The sequence below is a fragment of the Capsicum annuum genome, chromosome 11 (genome assembly GCF_002878395.1).
Source record: "Capsicum annuum cultivar UCD-10X-F1 chromosome 11, UCD10Xv1.1, whole genome shotgun sequence".
Classification (NCBI taxonomy): domain Eukaryota; kingdom Viridiplantae; phylum Streptophyta; class Magnoliopsida; order Solanales; family Solanaceae; genus Capsicum; species Capsicum annuum.
In genome coordinates, this window is record NC_061121.1 from 235,100,410 (window position 1) to 235,120,314 (window position 19,905).

A 19,905-nucleotide genomic window follows, 5' to 3' on the forward strand; every position below is an offset into this window, starting at 1 on the left:
TACCTTCCTAAAACAATAATAGGAACCGCTTATCTAGAATCTCTAACTTAAAATGATTTTTCTATTTTGAATCGTTTGCAGTAACTCGCTAAAGGTTTCTTAATTCCTTTTCAAAATTAAGTGGCGACTCTCAAAAAGTCAAAATTTCCGTAAAATAATATCAACCACAATCACATCCCCACATCTACTGCCCCACCCAAAAGTAGCAGAAGAATAAGGGTTTGTAGTAATTCAATCCTCTTGACGCTTGCGCTCCTTCTCTTTTAGTTCATTTACAAATTTGTTAAATATTTCAAGCAGCAAGCCCTCATCACCCATTATTCTGTAAAATAATAACAGCAAAGAAATTCACCTTCAATGTTATGACATAATGAGAATTATGAGATTATGAATAAAAAAGTAAAAAGCATTTCATTTTATAGCCAAAGAGGCTAGACAAATTGAAACTAGAGATTTAGCAACATACTTCATCAGAACCGTGAAACAATCACAATTGCCAGAAATTAAAACACTAAAATAATCACAAATGTCAGAAATTTAAAAACTAACTGCTAGAGATATTAAATGCACAGTGTTAGAACAACTAATAATTGACATCAACCAATTTCTAGAGGGATAAATTCAACATTAAAAATCACTTAGAAAAATGGTAAATCATGCTAATACTATAAAGAAATAGCCTACCTAAATGTTGAGGAATATAAAACAACAAATCATTCAACACAACTATTATTCTAAGGTACATTCTAGAACTATGTGAATCACTGTGTTTAGAATATTGAAGGAGTTGGTCCTTGAAAATAATATCAATTATCATTCTCCAATGGTCCTTGCAATTCTGTTACTAATTCTAGATCAATAAAAGCTAATAAAGCTACTTGCCTATCTCCGAAGAGGGATTTGCAATCCTCCCATTTTGATGATGCAGTAATTTCCTACAACCACAGCAAACAAATAGATTATGGTTTAAAGGAAATATCATGGGATCCCATCCATTGCAATGTGAGAGATTGTAAACTGTTTACCATACCTTTGATGCATGAAGGAGTTCATAGAACTCATCTGCTACACGTTTACGCTTTTTAGCTTCTTTTTCTTCTTTCTCCCTGCTCCTTTCCAGTAACTCCTCAAAGACAAACTATGCAGATAAAATATGCACAATCAATACTCAATGAACCGGCAAGCCCAAACGTGTAGAACATAAAGTTTAGAATGGAAATATTGAATAAGATTTAGTATAATCCATGTATGTCCTCTTATTCCTTCGTTTGGAAGGCAAAGGGGATATAATGTAAGAGTATTATTACCATCTTTTGGAGTAACTCCTCACATTATAATCTTTGATAAAATGCTTTACAAAAGTTTTGAGCTATTAAAAGTAAACTAAAAGCCTTGAGAGACCCAACCGTCTAAGCATAATTCTTCGACAAGATACCCTTTGCTATTCCCTCTTCCCACATACATAGATTATACGCCATGCCCATAAATAACCTCCGAAATCCAAATGATACATGAAGAATATCCTCATTACAAAAATAGTAAATGATCGTTGATGAGTTATGCTGTTTAACCAGTTTCATAAAGTAAAACTCTTATCCACTAACCGTAAAAACAGAAAACTACATGGCAAATTGCTTTGAATTAAGCAACTTAAGATATGTGCAGTCGGTGTAATATTAAACACCATCGTCTAGGAAATAAAAACAAAGGAAAATGGTACCAAAACTGAAGAATTGGAAGCAAAAGCTAACACCAAATATTAGATCAATGTGGTCCTCGTCTTTATTCTTGAAGGTTTCAGGCTTACTTGCTAACTCACACACTTCTCTTCTATTAACTCCATTACTAGAAGATCCAAATTTAATGTGGGATAGGTTATGGTTGATACTAAAGAAAAATGTCACTAACCACAGTTAACTACCTACGAGTTGCCAATTTAGCAATCACAAACTGACCGACTTCCAGTGAAACATAACATGGAAGTACTACTAATGCTTTTGCACTCAATCCACTCATCTTATGCAGGACCTGTCCCAAAGATAAAAAGGGGACAAATACATAGAAATCCATTTAGTGAATGGGGTACTTAAATTTTCACAACATTCAATTCAACATGGGTCGATGTGAAACAGTATACAGTGCTTATCCATAATTAGACCTTTAAGTTGGTATCTGACATTGGTGGAGAGCTAATATACTTGGAGATTGCAACCTTAAAATCATCAAGCGTCCAGGATAATGTCAATCCAATCTGAAAGTAGAGATGGCTCAGCCAAAATATTAGGTACTAACCGAAGCACAACATAGGTTAAAATGAAGAGTGGTGATTACCTCGGCCATCCTAACTGTATCTTTAATTTGTGACTTGTCATCAAGATACTAAAGCGACATACAAGTAACACAAATTCAGAATGCTTATCAGTAACAAAAATAGGATACCAAATAGAGCCTTGTCCATGCATTTGAGTTACCATAAAGTCTATAAATTACAAGCAAGGTGATGGGGATGAAATTTCTTTCATGAATACCAACATTTCTCCACTTGTTCAAAGTCATCTACAATATCACAAGACACTTGACACATAAACTTAATTGAACTGATCAGGTAAATTGAAGGAAAAATCAAGCACCCCTGTTTGGATAATAGAAAAAAAGTGAATAAATAAAAATAGATAGCATCTCTGTTAACAGCACTTTTGTTATATTTACTTAATAAGAATCATTTATGCACACAGACAGTAATACAAACTTTAAAGATAGAAGTTGACATCTTTATCTTACAAGGGAAAAAGAAAAGATTTTCAGCATCTAAGTTTATGTATAACTCTCACCATCCCATAGCAAGAGCCTAACCCAAGAAAACATTACCAAATTCAATTATTGAATAAGAGTACGAACAGGATCATTACCATGCTAGGATACCAGGTAAACTCCCTCTTTCATCAAGCAAGGAGATAAATGCTAATAACATTTGATCATTCAACTTCAATTCTTTTTAGAAAGGGCAGAGGATGAACCAATATATCGTTTAGTCAATCGTAAGTGTGTATTATGGCTAAAAAAATCATAGTGATGGAGATGCAACTTTATTTAGAGAAACAGAGATGCTCTCAGGCACTTTTTTTGGGGCTAATCTTTATTAAGCCTTTACTTTCATTACATCTCAACTACCTCTTCAGAGGCAAATTCTGGCACTAAGTTTATTTAGTCCAATTTATATGGTTGACAACACAATATATTTTGAATTGGGTTTTCAGCTGCACGATATCATCCGAAGTGAAATCAAAACTGGGGTGTGGTACAAATGGACAAAACTTGGTCGAAACTTGACCAGACAAACTACTTTCAGGTCTCATTTGTTTGCACTTATAGGATTTATGAACCTGTTCAGACCTCAAACCATTAAGTGCATTTGTTTTTATTAGGATTTTAGCTCTTAATAGGTCTGAGAAGGTCTTAATCATTCAGATGTGGAACTAAGTCTAAATATCATTTACAAATATTCTTGTGTAGGATAAAATTCACCACCACTCTATCCACAATCACCTGTCACCACCACCAACCACTTCCACCATCACAACCAACATCACTATGAACTACACTGCCAACCGCTACCACACCTACCACTTCCATTATTCTAATTATATCCACCACCAACTAGGGGTGTTCACGGTTTGGTTATTAACCAAACTGAACCGCGATCCAAACCAAACTAATTAAAAAAACCTATATTTGGTTAGGTTTGGTTTGGTTTTGAATTTTAAAAGACCGATACTAATTTGGTTTGGTTTGGTTTGGTTTTACTCTAAAATAACCAACAAAATAACCAAATCGAACCGATATACATATATATTGTAATTATTTATATGGTTTTCATAAATGTAATCTAAATATTTGTCACATTTTATATTTTAATCATGATTTAACTTTAGTCGTAACACATTCAGTCATATGTCTTCATCTAGTTGACAATACATTATGAGATTCTAAATGAATTTCATATTTTGAATGACAAATGATACTAATTGTGAAAATAATATCTTGTTATATATTGAAATTTACAGCTGAAATTCATTAGACTATACACAATCACTAATTTTAACTTTCTTTTGAACCTTGTTGAGCAAGAAGTTTATGTGTTCACCTTTTGGGGGTTTATCATATCATTCTATTAATTATAGTTTTTAAATATTTTTTTAAAAGCATTCATATGGTGTTATCATGGCTTTGCCGAAGTATAACACTCAGTTGACATCATAGTTTCAAGATTGAGATACAACACCCGATTGACATCTCATATGTTAGATTGGATTTGTTTCTTAAAATTTTCAACTTTTATCATTAACTAAAGTTATAAACCAAAAAACCCGAATCAAACCGAACTAAACCGACAAGAACCAAACTGATGGTTATTTTTTTGTTTGGTTTGGTTTGGTTTTAGAAATTTAAAAAGCGATTAAGTTGGTTTGATTATGGTTTTGACCAATAACCGACCCATATCGGCCCATGAACACCCCTACCGCCAACGGCGCCACCATTAACTGCTACCGGTCGATCCCTACTTCCAACCAACTCATTTATCAGAACTAGCACTACCACTAATAACCACCAACACATCATCAACTTCCAAACATTGCTAACAACCACTAACTCATCATCAACTTCCACATATTCTTCGAACACCATCACCACCATTATCACCAGCGTCTCCAATGACCACCAACACATCGTCAACCATCATGCATACAGTTTTCCGTCACCATGATCAACACCTCCAGCTACTTATATTAACCAACTTCACATCACAACCACCACCACCACTACCAATCGCCAATATCATGACAGTTACTACAATGCCAACTATCTCTATTATCACAACTATCATCACCAACATTGCTAATTACTAACATCAATTAATTTATTACAACCACCATCACCATTAAAAACCATCTCCACTATCACTAACAAACATAAATGCTTTTTTTAATCAAATAATAATTTAATTGCATTAAATTTAAAAAATTTCTAATATATAATTATATTATATTTAGAAATAAATAAATTTTGCACATTAAGATATTGAGAAACACCCAACCTTAATCATTTAGTTTTCAGATCTAGAGACAATATCTTAACCATTCAGATGTGCATTCAAAATGATTCAAATGTCTGAATATTAATAAAAAACAAATGCAGTCTTAGCTGAAACACAATGGTGTGGTTGTGTTATACTTTAAAGGAGTCCTTGAAAGTCAAAGAAACTACGTAAAAACATGGAAGTTTGATGATCACTTCTCAGAGTTGCTCTGCTCGAGAAACTATAACAATTAAGGTAATATAACCATTAACAGCATTCAACGGAGGAGAAGTCAATTATAATTGTCTGTGAAGTAGCATTTAATACAGCTTGGCTAGATTGAAAGAATCATCTATATCTATACTACATTAAAAGCATGGAACCCCTAGTTTAAAAGTTTATGACAATACTATTCCTATCAGCCTAAATACCTACTATCTAGGGAGAAAAAGGAGAAAACCAATTGGCATAAAGAGAAACAACACAAATGTTTAATAGGAACAATCGGTCATTGTTCTTATCTCAACAAAATATGTGTTATTTAAAAAAAAATCAAGCAGAGGGGTAACTCTCAAATCTCAATCTCATACTTTTATCCTACCAAGTATGTTCTATTCTTTAATGCACAACAACAACAACAACAACAACAAACCCAGTATATTCTCACATAGTAATGCACTAACTTTTTTACCTAATGAATTGAACTTTTTAGTGAGGATCTAAATGATTTTCAGACTTTGTTTAACATCTGATTCATTAAGATGTATTAACAGGTTGAATCTTTTTTTAAAAAAAGCACTTAATGGGCTGATATCTTAACCATTCAGATTCAGACCTTCATTAAGTGAAAGAAAATGAAAAGGGATTGTAGTGTAAAGTCTATAAATATGGCTTAGTGTAACAAATGTAGTTGACACAATTCAATACTCCTATTAGCAACCTATTTCACCTGTTTCTCTAGCTCATCCATAACATCTGTAAATAAGTCTTTTGCTGTTGATCCTGAAGTATTTGATGAGACAGCTAGATATGCAGCAAAATCTTTGATCTGCAATCACAAAATAAAGAAGGAAATTATTGGATGAAAAATTCAAAAAGACGAAAAGGGAACTCATGAAGTTAATCACTCACTGAACACAAGAAAGAAAAACTAACTTTGATGCAATAATCATGCCAGTTAGTTTTTGCATTAAGTTAGTTTTTGCATTAAGTATTCCCGTAGCAACATGCTCTTCCATCAGTTTTCGAAACTCATCACGATTTTTACTTTCAGCTTTCCTCAATTCTTCTTATTTGAATCAACGATGTATGCCCACTGAGAAAGTGATAAATCAAAGTCTCCAAACATAAATTTAATTTTAATCCCCGAGTCTAATAATCAATATACCATCCGCAGTTTCCTTTGCTCCCCCTCTTCGCTCTCTAAATCACGTATATATTCCTAAAACAGAAAAGGTTGCAACATAACTTTAAAACTGAGGCCTACAAATGAGATGTTTGGAAAAAGTTATTTATGATGTATTAAAAAAAATGAGTAGTACCTAGAAAATCTCCAAGCAATCGATTTTCTCAAGGCGGGAGCAGCTTTCATCAGTTTCCAAGCGGTCCTAAACTTTCTGCCACTGGCTACAGGCCTGAACAAAAGAATTCAGCAATAATAGAACTATGGAAGTTCTATCTCCTGGAAATACAAAAACATAATCTAGGAACTGATGCTAATTCCACTAGAACAAATACCTTAATAAAGTCATAGGATTTTAAAAATTCTAATACTCCACTCAATTGCGCTTCTGCTTCTCCAATGCCTTCGCATGCTCCTAATAAAATCCAGTACAAAGTAAAAAAAATAAAATTTCTCTATAAAGAAAACAATATTTACAAAGAGACTTTAACTACACTTGCATGAAAGTATTGAAAATCTTTTTCTATTTTACGACGGAGGGGGGAGAGGTAGAAGCATATCATAGTTTCGAGTTTCAAGAAAAATTACATACAATACATGGAAGTCTATTTAAATTGGAATTCAATGGTGAACAAATTTAAATGTTGTATCCTTGAGAAGCCATTAAAAATGTATTCAAAGAACACAAGATTTTAAGTCGAATATCTACAACATTCCTTTTTTCTACTCTTTAAGCAAAACAAAAAAAGGGAACAAACTAAAATACATCCTGCAAAAGAAAGGAATGGAATGACTATTGTTAATCAAGTGGACCAGCGCCTAAATCAACTTTGAAAATTAGGCCAGGTGGTGAAGATTGTCCAAGATCATATAAGGATACTACAACACATACACCTTACTAGTGCGGGATTTTCATACATTAATCGCACACCAAGACTAGACATTTGTAGCATCAGTTAACCTAGGTTGGCTAACATCTAATAGTCTAACATCAAGATAGATCTTCCTATAATACCATGTTTAAGAAATTAGACCTTGTTTCTATCTCAAATTAAAGGCTAACTTAATTTGTGAGGAGCCAAAGACCATATAAGGAAGCTACAGTCCGCACACTTAGTTTTTAATATATAGAAGCTTACAAGAAAGTTCTGCAAAAGGAGCTTTACCTTTTTATCAAGTTCCTCCACATAATCTTCAAAAATCTCCTCATGGTCTTTAGCTCGCTCAACAGCTTTAAAACGTTCATCATGTTCAAATATGGAGATTGCCTTACTGAATAATTAATAGCAAATAGTTAGTGGATCAAATGGAACCTACATAAGTAATGGATCAACTTCAAGGTACCAAAACACAAACAAACAATGACCAAGATTAGAAAACAAGAAGCAGACGACTTAACATTACAATTGAAAGTAAAACCTCCATCTTGACGATGGTGACAGCTCCTTGCAATCCTGTAAGATTGAGAACAACAAAAATTGTTGTGAAAAATACCACTTATTCTTTTGAACAAGTCAAATACCATTCTCTAATACATCATGAATATTATGATAATATCTTTTTATTTTTGAAACTGGTAATATGAATATCATGATATATCAAATGGAAGACACCGACAAAAGAAAATTTCACTTACTTCTAACATTATCCTGAAATCTTCCCGAGCTTTTTTCTGTTTAACACGCCTCTCTTCAGCTTCCAGTTTTTTCTTTTGGCTCAGATACTGGAATAGACACACAACTTCAAAATGATCACTATAGACCTTGGGTGTGTTTGGTATGAAGGAAAATGTTTTCCTAGAAAACAAGTTGGTTTCTTACTTGTTTTCTTATGTTTGGTTGATGAAAGGAAAACATTTTTTAGAAAATATTTTCTAGTGTTTGGTTGGTGAATAAAACAATATTTTTAAATTTGAGAGTTGTATAAACATTTCAACTTAAGAGTGAGATTGAAAGAGAGTTTTGGAAAATGTTTTTCCTACTTTTTGAAGGGAATTCATTTTCCTTAAATTTAAGGAAAATAAGTTGATTTGGAAAACATTTTCCAAAATAATTAAGTCAACCAAACATGAAACAATTGGATATCAAACACAATCTATCTCTTTGCAATACGGTATGCTGAAACATTGAAGCAACAATTAACCCATTCCAATGCCGACTTGGAGAAATACCTCATTAAAAGCTTGCTTCCGCTCACAAAGGGATTTTAGAGCACCATATCTCCGATCATTAATTACTGCTCTCATGGCCTAAAAAATACAATTCATGTCAAATAATCTCCCTCAATTGTTTGGTACGCACAAAACAGTCAAGTAATAAACCTGATGCCACGTGCAATCAGACATAATATTTGCAGATTCCAAAAGAGTTTTGAATGCACTCTTTGCCTCCTAAATCAGATACTTAAAATAGAAATAAGAGAAATTTCTAGAACATACATTAAATGGGACAAAAAGAAATAATCAACTATACCACTTTGCTCTCATAAACTAATGGTCCCAGCTCGACTGTTTTCTCATCTGATGGAGTAGCACCTCCAATTTCAGTTATTGTAGCATCTTTCTTGACATTATGCATTTTAGGCACAACATCAAGCACAAAGGACAAAAGCAAAGCTCATTGGAATTTGGAGCATATTCTTCACCTGTTAGCAGTTGACTAACAACTGCACTACAAAATTATTGGATCAACATCCAGCATAACAGCTATGAAAAGCTTTCTTGGTATTTTAACCAGTAACCAATAGTAATTAACTAATTGCATAAGTATTTCAGAAGGACAAAGTACCTCTCTATTCTCCGAAGAAAATCCATCACCATACATTACTACATCTTGAGTTGTAGTAGTCTCAGAACTACAGAAAAATTGAATTCCAAATAAGAAGCAACACAAACCAGAGGCAAATTTATAACATATAAATCTGAAAACATACACCAGTGATGCGACAGAATTTCCCAAGGTTACTGCTATTCCAATTTTCTCTAAATTAGTAACAGCTAGCGAAGCAGGTTCTGAAGAATTCTTCATTTCGACTGTTTCAATCATCGAAGAAGAAACCTTACCAGATAAACTTGATGATTCTGAAGCCACAATAGTTGGTAAGTTAGCAGCTGGTGACACAGCAATTGGGCTTGATTTAGCACCGTGTGCTGAGACTAAAGAACCATCTACACCCAAGGATGATGTTTTAACAACAAAAATGAATCCAAAATCAGAAGTGTACGAAATGGTGTCCTTTTCACGAGCCAACTGTGAATTTATAAATAATTGAACTTTATGATAGTAGAGTATCCAAGAAAATAGAATATTGCCTCTTCTTATCATGCTAGCAACTGTAAATGCATAAAGATTTTATGAAAACTAGAACATCCAAGAAAATAGAATATTGTCCCTTCATATCATGCTATTTAAAGCACAGAACAATCCCTTCTTATCATGCTATTTAAAGCCCGGAACAAACCCATATTTGATTTAAATCTAACATCACCTTGACTTCATCAGGCATTCTCCATTTGGACGTTCTAGTAACCTTGTTGTAGTAATACCTATAGAAAATGAACAAAGCAATCAGCATTATGCACAAGTAACACATAAAAGTACCCACCGTAGAAGAACAATTGGAAAGAGGCCAAGAAAATATATAATTTACACACTTTCTTCCCTCAGGACTTGTAAATTCTCTCCAATCAGTTGATGCGTCTGCCCTCTGTCCCAATGAAAACAGCATAGAAGAAGGTCAAGTCAAAAAACAAAACATAAACAGTACCCTGAGAGTAGAAATCAGTAACTTCCAACAGTACAATACTGGATGGAAGTGTTAGAATATGAATGATATAATGTCCCATATGGAAAAAAAATAGAATGTACTGTGTAGAATATAACTACAAGCAGGGTGGAAACATTGCCAAGCTACGGACGAGCTACAGCTATCCAAGGGTGATCAACTGAACAACATTCACCTAATAATTGTATTTTGTATATATATATATATAGGTCAAATTCTGTCGTTTCTGAGTATTTTTTAATGAACACCCTTGACACAAAAATCAAGACTAAGGTGACAGTAAGGGTGTTCAAATCCTGCACTGAGGTTCTAAGTTCCATACTCAACACAGCCCCCCCATAATTTTTTTTTCATTTGGACACGTTTGAAACTCATAAACTATAGTATGCTTTTTTTCAATGAATCTATTTTTGAACATGTGTTTTTTATCCCAATTAGCTCTTGCAAAAGAGCTAGTAACTAGCATGCCACGTATAAGAATTTTGTTAAAATAAACTTAAAGGTAAATTTATAAAGTGGTTGTTATACTAGCTATCTTGCATGGGGAAAAGTGTTTGTCTAGTCAAGAGCTCGCATGTTCAAAAGATATATGTAGCAAAAATGAGGATGTTGAGATTGGTGTGTGGGCATACTAGGAGAGATAGATAAGGAACAAAGATATGCGAGATAAAGTGGTAGTGCTCTCTGTGGTGGACAATTGACAAGAAGACTAGAGGGTTGGGGATAAAGAACCTAAAAATTCAAAGTAAGGCTCTCATGATAAAATGGTTGTGGAAATATGCAAACAATAACCAGCTGATATGGAGGAAAGTTATTAGGGCTAAATATCCTGAAGAAGATAGATGGATGACTAAAAAAGTGACCACACCATACGGGGTTAGCCTCTAGAGATATATTAGATCTATTAGACACTAGTGGAATAAAGTTAAAAGCAACTCAAAGGTTAAAGTGATGGATGGAAACAAGACTAGGTTTTGGAAGGATAATTGACATGAGGATGGGAATATGGAACTAATTTTTCCAGATATCTACAACTTGGTATTGTTCTATAGCAGAATTATGGACACCACATGGGTGGAACTTCAATTTCAGAAGGCAACTTAATGACCGGGAGGTAATGAGAGTAGTTGAATTTTTTAATACCGTGGACTTATTCAATGGACTTCAGACAGTGAAGGACGTATTATGGTGGATGGGAAATGAAAAAGGAATGTTCAGTGTCAATAAAGCCTACAAGATGATGAACCAAATAAATCACCCAAATCCAAGATGGCCATGGAAGCAAATATGGAAAAGTAGGATACCTCACACAGTGTCGTGCTTTGTCTTTTTCTGGTTACTGACTAAGGAAGTAGTTCTTACACAAGATAATGTCATGAAGAAAGGGAAAGCCTTGTGCTCCAGATGTTTCCTCTGTGGAGAAACTTTAGAGATGGTTAACCATGTATTTCTACATTGTAAGTACACCCAACAACTTTGGAGAATTGTCTTAAGACTAAAAGGCATTTCTAGGACAATGCCTAGGAAAGTATCCGAGACTTTAATGTGCTGGGAGAAGCAGGTGTACATGCGAAGGACAGAGGTAGATAGAGAATTATCCCTGGTGCTATATGGTGGGCTATATGGAAAGAAAGGAATTCTAGATGTTTTGAGAGCATAGAGAATAGTGTGCAGAAGGATAAACTCACTGCATTTTGCTTTAATGTTTTTGGTGTAATCAACTATACTCTAATGATACTGCCTCGATAATTGATGTTCTAGACTAAATTTGGATATAGAACAGTCGATTTAGGAGTACTCTTGTATATAAAGGTTTCAGTACAACCCATGTACTGTGTGATATAATACAAAGTAACCAAGTTCAAAAAAAAGATAATAATTTTCAAGTACTAAAAGTTTATAAAATAACAAATAAAGCAATTAAATCTGAGTTCAAATTGGGTGGGTTGGGTTATGACCCGCATTTTAGAGCATTTCAACCCAACCCATTTCAGCCCAAGTAGCTTTAGGGTGGGTTAATTACCCGCCCATTTATTAACTCAAACCTCTTTGATCCACCCAAATCCAGCCAACCCTGCCCATTTGACACCTTTAGTTTAATAGAAGTAATGGACCATGCCAGAACATATACCATATCTATTGAGTTGAAGTAAAGTGGACTATCAAAGGACACACAACAATCTGTTGAGTTGTTAGATTAGAGGGGATTAGCAAGAGTTAGAAGAAACAGAGAAGAACAATCCTTCCTTGTATTTGGTGGACTGTATGGAGCGAGAAAAGTTGAAGGTATTTTGAAGATAAATATAATTCCATTTAGAAAGTTAAATGGAATAGCATTGTAGATTTTTGTTTTTTGTTTGAGGCACAATGTGTACAGGATGCATAACAGGTTGTAGATCTCTTCGAATCCTCGCATTATTTTCATTATTTTTCATTTCTTTTGGACTGATAGCATAACCTTAATGCTGACGAATACAAAGTAATATCTCCGGAAAAAAAACTGTTTATCTCAAAAAGAAAAGAATAAAAATGTTCAAACTTCCTTACAGCTCCAGTTGTTGGTCCCTTAATACTTGTCCCTCACAACCAGCCAAACTTTCTTTGATAACCGTCATGTTTGGGCCAGCTTGTACCTTGACTAGTTACACCAGGTACTGCTACCTCCCACCAGCACAGATACTGGGTAACTCTATCCATCAAGGCTTGGACAGACGGTAAGAAATCACCTAGTGTTTTTATCTCTGTTGGAAATTAAACTTGGTACCTCATGGTTCTCAATCTACTTCATTGACCACTAGGTCACACTCTTGGGTGCAAGTGTGCAACCAGCCAATCTATTATTCTGTAAACCAGAATGAGAAGTGTGAACCACAATATTATATCAAGTTTCCTCTCTCTATATCGCCATAGAGTTACAATAATATTACATTAATTAGAAAGTAAATAAAATTGTTTAAAATAGACCAAATATAATCCTGCCATGTATGCTTAAACATATTTTTTAGAACAATAGTGTTAAATATAAAATCTTTTAGAACTATATTGGAAATAAAAGGTCAATGGAAATCCCAAATGAAGCCTACATAGTATAGGAAGATCGAGGAAATCTGCTCGCTAAACAAACTTTCAACAGAAATCACATATACTTAGGAAAGAAAAAGTGGTTCTACGAAGCTTCATAGAAAAAGAATGGTGTACTTCTTTTTTCATTGATAAGCATAGGAAACTAGATAAAACTACCCATAAAAATCTCGATGACATGAGACCTCACCTCCATTTCTATCATCAGCTCTCGAGGTTTCTCCCAGGTAGAGATTCTTGTCCTTCTATTATAATAGTATATAAAAATCAATTCAAGAATTGTAAGAATATTATTAATTGGTTGGAGTAATAAAGCCATAGGAAATATGACAACATTAGCAACCATAATTGGCCTACTGATTATCAAAAGATGCTGAAAATAGCAATACCTACTAGTATTTAGCCACATGTAAAATATGTATGATAATAGAGAAATGGGGTCAAAATGAAGTTATCGGTAGAGGTGTATCAAGTTCTGCTGATCAACAGTCAGGTAGAATTTGGTAGCGGTGAATGGCAGCCCATATGATAACTTTGACAAAGAGGACTGAAACAAAGGGGCCTATTATCTCCAGTGCTAATGGAAGCAGAATGATGTACAAAGCACTAGATATGGATACTTGAGGGATTTCTTGGCAGTGATAGGGTCCAAAATATCCACCACTTGTTCATAGACAAGAAATTAAGTGTTTGTGATGCAGACATTAACCTATTCATATGAGTAACCAATGTGAATATAATCCAAAAGCCAGAATTCTGGAAAGCCCAATTGCCATACTCTTTTTTCTGTCTGGAGAACACAAAGTGGTAAAAAGATTGGATCTGGATGAAAATGATATTTTTGCAGAGCTCCTTTTCTTATATACCGCAGTTTTACACCTTTTTTGTTCACTGGAATCTTAATTTACTTAACTAACAACTCCTTATCTACCTTCTACTAAACAAACACACAAGGACAAACCACCTGTTTACCAACTCAATCTCATGCAAATAGATTTAGCTCTATATATATATATTAAACCAATACAAGAACAACAAGTTGGACAACAAGTTGCTAGTAAATCGAAATAGGCCTCACACGGCTTCACTAGACTTTGATTTTGTATTTTGAACAAGAAAATGAGATGAATGACAAGTCAACTATGCTAGTGAATCGAAAGAGCCCCACAGGGCTTCACTAGACATTGTTTTTTTCAACAACACCTTGATGACATGATTACATGAGATAGAAATTTAATACGAAATATCCAATGAACTAAGAATACACATCTTACTCTGTATAAATAAAATTGAAGTCAAACACTTCCTCTACGGACTACCATACCATCCACACATGCTACTATTTACCATATTAGTCTATCACTATAAGGGGGTAAATCATTCTCGAACATCGGTTATTCAACTATAATATTCATTTACGCAAAAGTCACCCTCGCTCTGACTTCTAACTTTGTGACTTCACATCACCAACTTCTTGGTCTAATTTCACTACCAATAGGTCATGACAACAACATTTTAACGCATACTACTATTCGTGTGGAAATACAGTTCCAACATTCTACTGCACATCATCCCCCCCTTAAGCAAGACATTTGTAACATATATTTGAAGGGGACTAAATGCAATTAATACCTCAAGCTGAATAGCACGATTCCATCAGGATCAATGTTTACATCGGAATCAATACACATTGAAGAACTAACGAACTCTTCTCAAGTCCTTGCACAAATTTTAACTCTTATATGGTTCAATCAAAAAGGATCATACCATTTAGATTCTAAACTTCTGCACTTGAATCACCTCAATAATGAGACATATCTGAGGATATTAGAGTAAGGAAAGAATTTGCGATGACTTTTTTTTTACTTTTGTATGGGCGACACCATAGCACAAATTAGAGTATGAAAGAGGAGCATTCTGACTCTATTGCATGAACTAGAACATGAAGAAAGAGAGACATTCCTAAACGCCTAGTAGCCTCCTGCTTATAAGTGTGGTGTGCTACACACCCATAAAAAAGACTCTACCCGACGCGATTTCACAGACACCCTAGGACCATGAACTGTGCTTTGATACCAAGTTTGTCACGACCCGAACCGGGGCCCTGGCCGTGATGAGCATTTTGAACCATGAAGGCCCGAAACACCCCTATCTATCTGGTAATCATGTACATAATTCATAGATAATAAGATATGCGAAAGATACACAATATTACAAAAAACATGGTCATAAATCTAATGAAATCAACAAAGGGGAAATAATGTCCCACAACATATATCGACATTTGAACAACCATCTGCAAAATCTCTAATACATGACTGAAACAAATTACTGTCTGAAAACTGGGACAAGGCCCCCAGTAGACCCAAAACTACTAAATGATAAATGAACTGACAGACATCAATCCTTCCAAAATATAGAAGGCTCACCACTTGATTCTGCAAATCTGTCGGAAGAGATCTACTAGTTATCTGGACCCCTAAACTATGCCTCCAAACCTAGGAGGAAAGGGGGTCAATACAAAAGTACTAGTACGCAGAGAAACCAAAAACAAAATATAATATTTTTTTTCCAAATATAGGTGAGTGCCATTATAAAGCAGTTCCATATCAAATCATTTGAAAACACATGGGCATAATGTAATAGTTTTCAACAATAATGTAATGCAGCTTAGCTAGGTGGAATACCCTACATATAACATTCACACCAACTGTCAAATCTCGGTAGTCGCCGAGATTAAAGTATAAGTGAGGGGAAGACACACAAGATCACACAGCAGGGTGTCTCGACCCAATAAAGTATAGTAGTGCCCAAGATCACTTAGCTTGGGTTCCTAACCATATTCCTAATTTGGGAATGACATAAAGTGAAGTACACAAGATCACTTAGCCTGGTACCAAATCCCCATGTCGGCAAACACAGTTTCCAGCGATGAGCCCTTACACTCAAATGCCTTCTTTGGGCATCCACCTATCTCATGTAAAATCAATGCGTCAAACTCCATTTAATTCAATCACATATCTTATTCTGCAGGGTGTCATCATACCCGACTTTCAAGCCATCAATATCACATTATTCTTTCATACAATCATTTTATTCATCATATTTCAACATAACAACCCTCTACCCTCTTATTGCAAGTCAAACCCATGACCATTTTCAAAATATTTCATGTCACGCTTGTCAATATGATTTCAAACATTTCACATCATATGAGAATTTAAAATGAGATCATATAAAAAGAGGGATTTCATAGAATTCATGCTCTCAGGTTAACATCTTTTTGGAATACATACATATACATATATCATATATCAAACCACTTCGGGAATAGGCCTAAAGACCAAATCAATATCATAAAACATTTAAAATGGGATTATGTTACTAATTTCAAAACCCCTATTTTTAAAACATGAATTTTTAAGCCCATGATTTTTGAGATAATCCCACGTACCTCTATATGCGAAGGTGCTTCTTGAAACCTACGTTCTGGGGATTCCAAATATGCAATTAGTTTCAAAAACCCACGGTTGAATCTTGAGTTGCTTGGGTTTTTATTTTGAAACCCGAAGGAGAGTTCTTGAGCAATTTTGATGAATGAAGGTGTATTTTAGGGTATTTTGGGGACTGAATTTCGTGTTTATGGCTAAATAAGGGTGGGAAAAGGACCATTTTGCCCCAAAAATGGAGTGATTAAGTCACTTGAGTAATAATATATGCGGTGCAAACCTTATCACATAATATAGGTTGTGTGGCGCACTCTTTATCGCAAATATTAGGTTGTGCGTCGTACACCTTATGGCATAAGTTAGGGTGTGTGTTGTACACCTTATGCTGCATGACACACTCCACTTTGCAAAGCCATAACTTCTTCCTCCGGTGTTGGAATTTTGTGAAATTGGTATCGTTGGAAAGATAATTCGAATACCTTTCATTTGATATATAGTAGACACTCTAATTCAATATATACAAATAGTAAGGGTCGATTGAAGTTTACCTAAGTTTCAACGCTCACTAAAATTCAAACGATAGGAAAACTTTCAACTTGTCCTTGAGCTTGGAGACCTCTATGATCTCAATTCTTGCTCAAATAGGTTTCAACACTACATAATTTATTAAGACACTAAACTTCCATTGGATTTATGGCTTTTGGAACCTTTACGTGAAGAAAATGATGATTTTAATTCTCGTCCGAAATACGGGGTGTTACAAAATTTTGTTAGAAAATGGAAATTACAACCATATGAAGTACATTTTAGCTGCACCGTACTCCAAATACACTAAATTGAACTTTAAAAGTACTAATGCATTTCTTACCTTTTGGTGTGTAGCATTCAAAAGTTTTATTGTCTTTGGTCGAAAGATAGCCACAACGACAGTTTCAAGAATGAAGATTAAACTGAAAATAAGCCATGCTCGCTCTGGAGTTTCTGCTACATGATGCAACATTACTCTACAACGTTGAAGCCACTTTCCTAATCCTTGAAGTCTAAGTTCTTCCGAGAATGAAATATGATTTGGTAACACATCCTCAACATTATTTAAATCAGTGATAGGAGGGTTACTTTCGCGATATTCTTGATCAGCATCTAAACTACTTCTCTGCAACAAGGCTAAACTCATTGGGTCCAATCCATTCTCCTTCAGCATCACTGCAAAATTAGGATCAAGCCTTTTATCTTGCAATAAATTAGCTAATTCACGATCAATGTGTCTTCCTTTCCTCTTTAACATAGATGTAATCCTGGGATCACTCAGCTTTTCTTAAAATGCAAGTGCCAAATTCAAGTCCAGTATCCGTTGGTTTGTAGAAGTGGAGGTACTAGAATCACCGCCTTGGCTTTCAAGGCCACTGCTAGAACAAACAACCAATGAACTATTGTGCTCTAAATTTCTGTCAACATATGATGATCCTACTTCAGGCTCTTGAACAACTGAACGACAAGAACTACTACGCAGAGCTAGAGTTGGTCTTCCACTGTCTATGCTCTTATCACTATTAATCCCCTCAATGTTATTCTAGGTACTGCCATCACCAGTGCAAGGCACAGTTTCATTACCAAGATGACCAGCATCAGCACTACTACTGCATTTGACACTTGAGCCACACCCCTCAGAAGAGCTTGCGGAGCTATTTTGGTCTTTTTTGCGGAAACCTTCTCTAAGGCGGATAACTGTGCTCTGCAAGGCATCTCGTCTAGCTGCTAATGGGTCTGTAACTGATAAATACAGTGAAACAGTAGCACCCAATGGAAGAGATACTACAACTGCATAACTGATACAATGTCCAAAGTACCTGAAACAAAATTGTTGCAGTAAAAGATTAAAAGATTTTTTTTATAACAAAAGATTAGAAGTTTTTATTCAACAAATAATATTAAAAGGGATGCATATGCCACAAGTATAAGAAGACTTGATTATGGAAGAAAATGAATTAGGATGGGTTAACAACAAACCAGTAATGAACTCCAAAATAGATCAGGAACACCGAGATGTACCGGCAACAAAAAGTACAATGACTCGACTTTTCAGAAGCTTAAAACCATACAAGAAAGCTCCCAAGTTCCAATCTGATTGAATGAAAAGCTTGTGAATTCATTACTTACCATAAAGAAATAAGAAATTATTTCACAGTACGAGTCAGAAAAGGAGATAGATATATGTAGGAAATAAACTACCAAGGATTATCACGACAGCTGATGTTGTAGCCCCAAGCCAGTTTGATTCCTTTGCTGTCAGACCATACAGGATAGAATACACAAGAAGTACTACAAGTGAACCAACATATAGAAGTCCAAGATGCGGAGCCCTGCAGAGCCCAAGTTCAAATTGAAGAAGAGTAAATTATAGACTTCAAAGAAAATATTGAAAAGATAGTGCAGAAAATATGATGAGCAGTATAAATGAGAACCCACTGAACACATAATATAACAAGGTGACTTTCTAATCTAAAGCAGCATTTAAATTAATTTTCTTAGCAGTGGGATTTAAGATCTATTATTTTTACTGGACTACTGGGAGTGTGTTTTGTTCTCTCAGAGTTAGTATTCCTTTTATTCAAATAGATTTGAGTTGCACCCATTGTTTAGCATTCTTTGGCTCTTAATTTTAAAAGTCTATTGGTTGAGAACATTTTGGCCTATCTTCATATCTTATAACAAAAATTATGTTCCATCCAAAAAAAGAGTTGTCATATTAGTCATCCCTGTCCTTTATATAGAGCTCATCCCATCTTTGTTCAAATCCCTAGCCAACAAGAATGATGTCCCCCTTCAAAAAGTATTACATCTTACTCTGTCTTTCTATTGCCTATAAACAGTCTAGCGAATCAATGGTATCTTCTGTTAGAGATAATCATCGTGTTTACACCAAAAATAAAGAAGTACTAAACTATTCATATTGATCTTCTAGACATCCTCAAAACAACCCTTGTTTCTTTCTGTCCAAACTGTCCACGATATACATGTTGAACAATTTTCCATCTCCCCTCCTTTATTATATTTACATCCCCATTCCAGCTGCTTAGTACTTTTTTAATGCTCCCAGGTTCTACCCACCTGAT

The 19,905-nt window shown here is 34.7% G+C and overlaps 1 pseudogene; it reads right to left on the reverse strand.

The window, feature by feature from the left end:
• Positions 1 to 231: 231 nt before the first annotated feature.
• On the reverse strand, positions 232 to 18,077 carry LOC124889010 (annotated as a pseudogene).
• Positions 18,078 to 19,905: the final 1,828 nt, after the last annotated feature.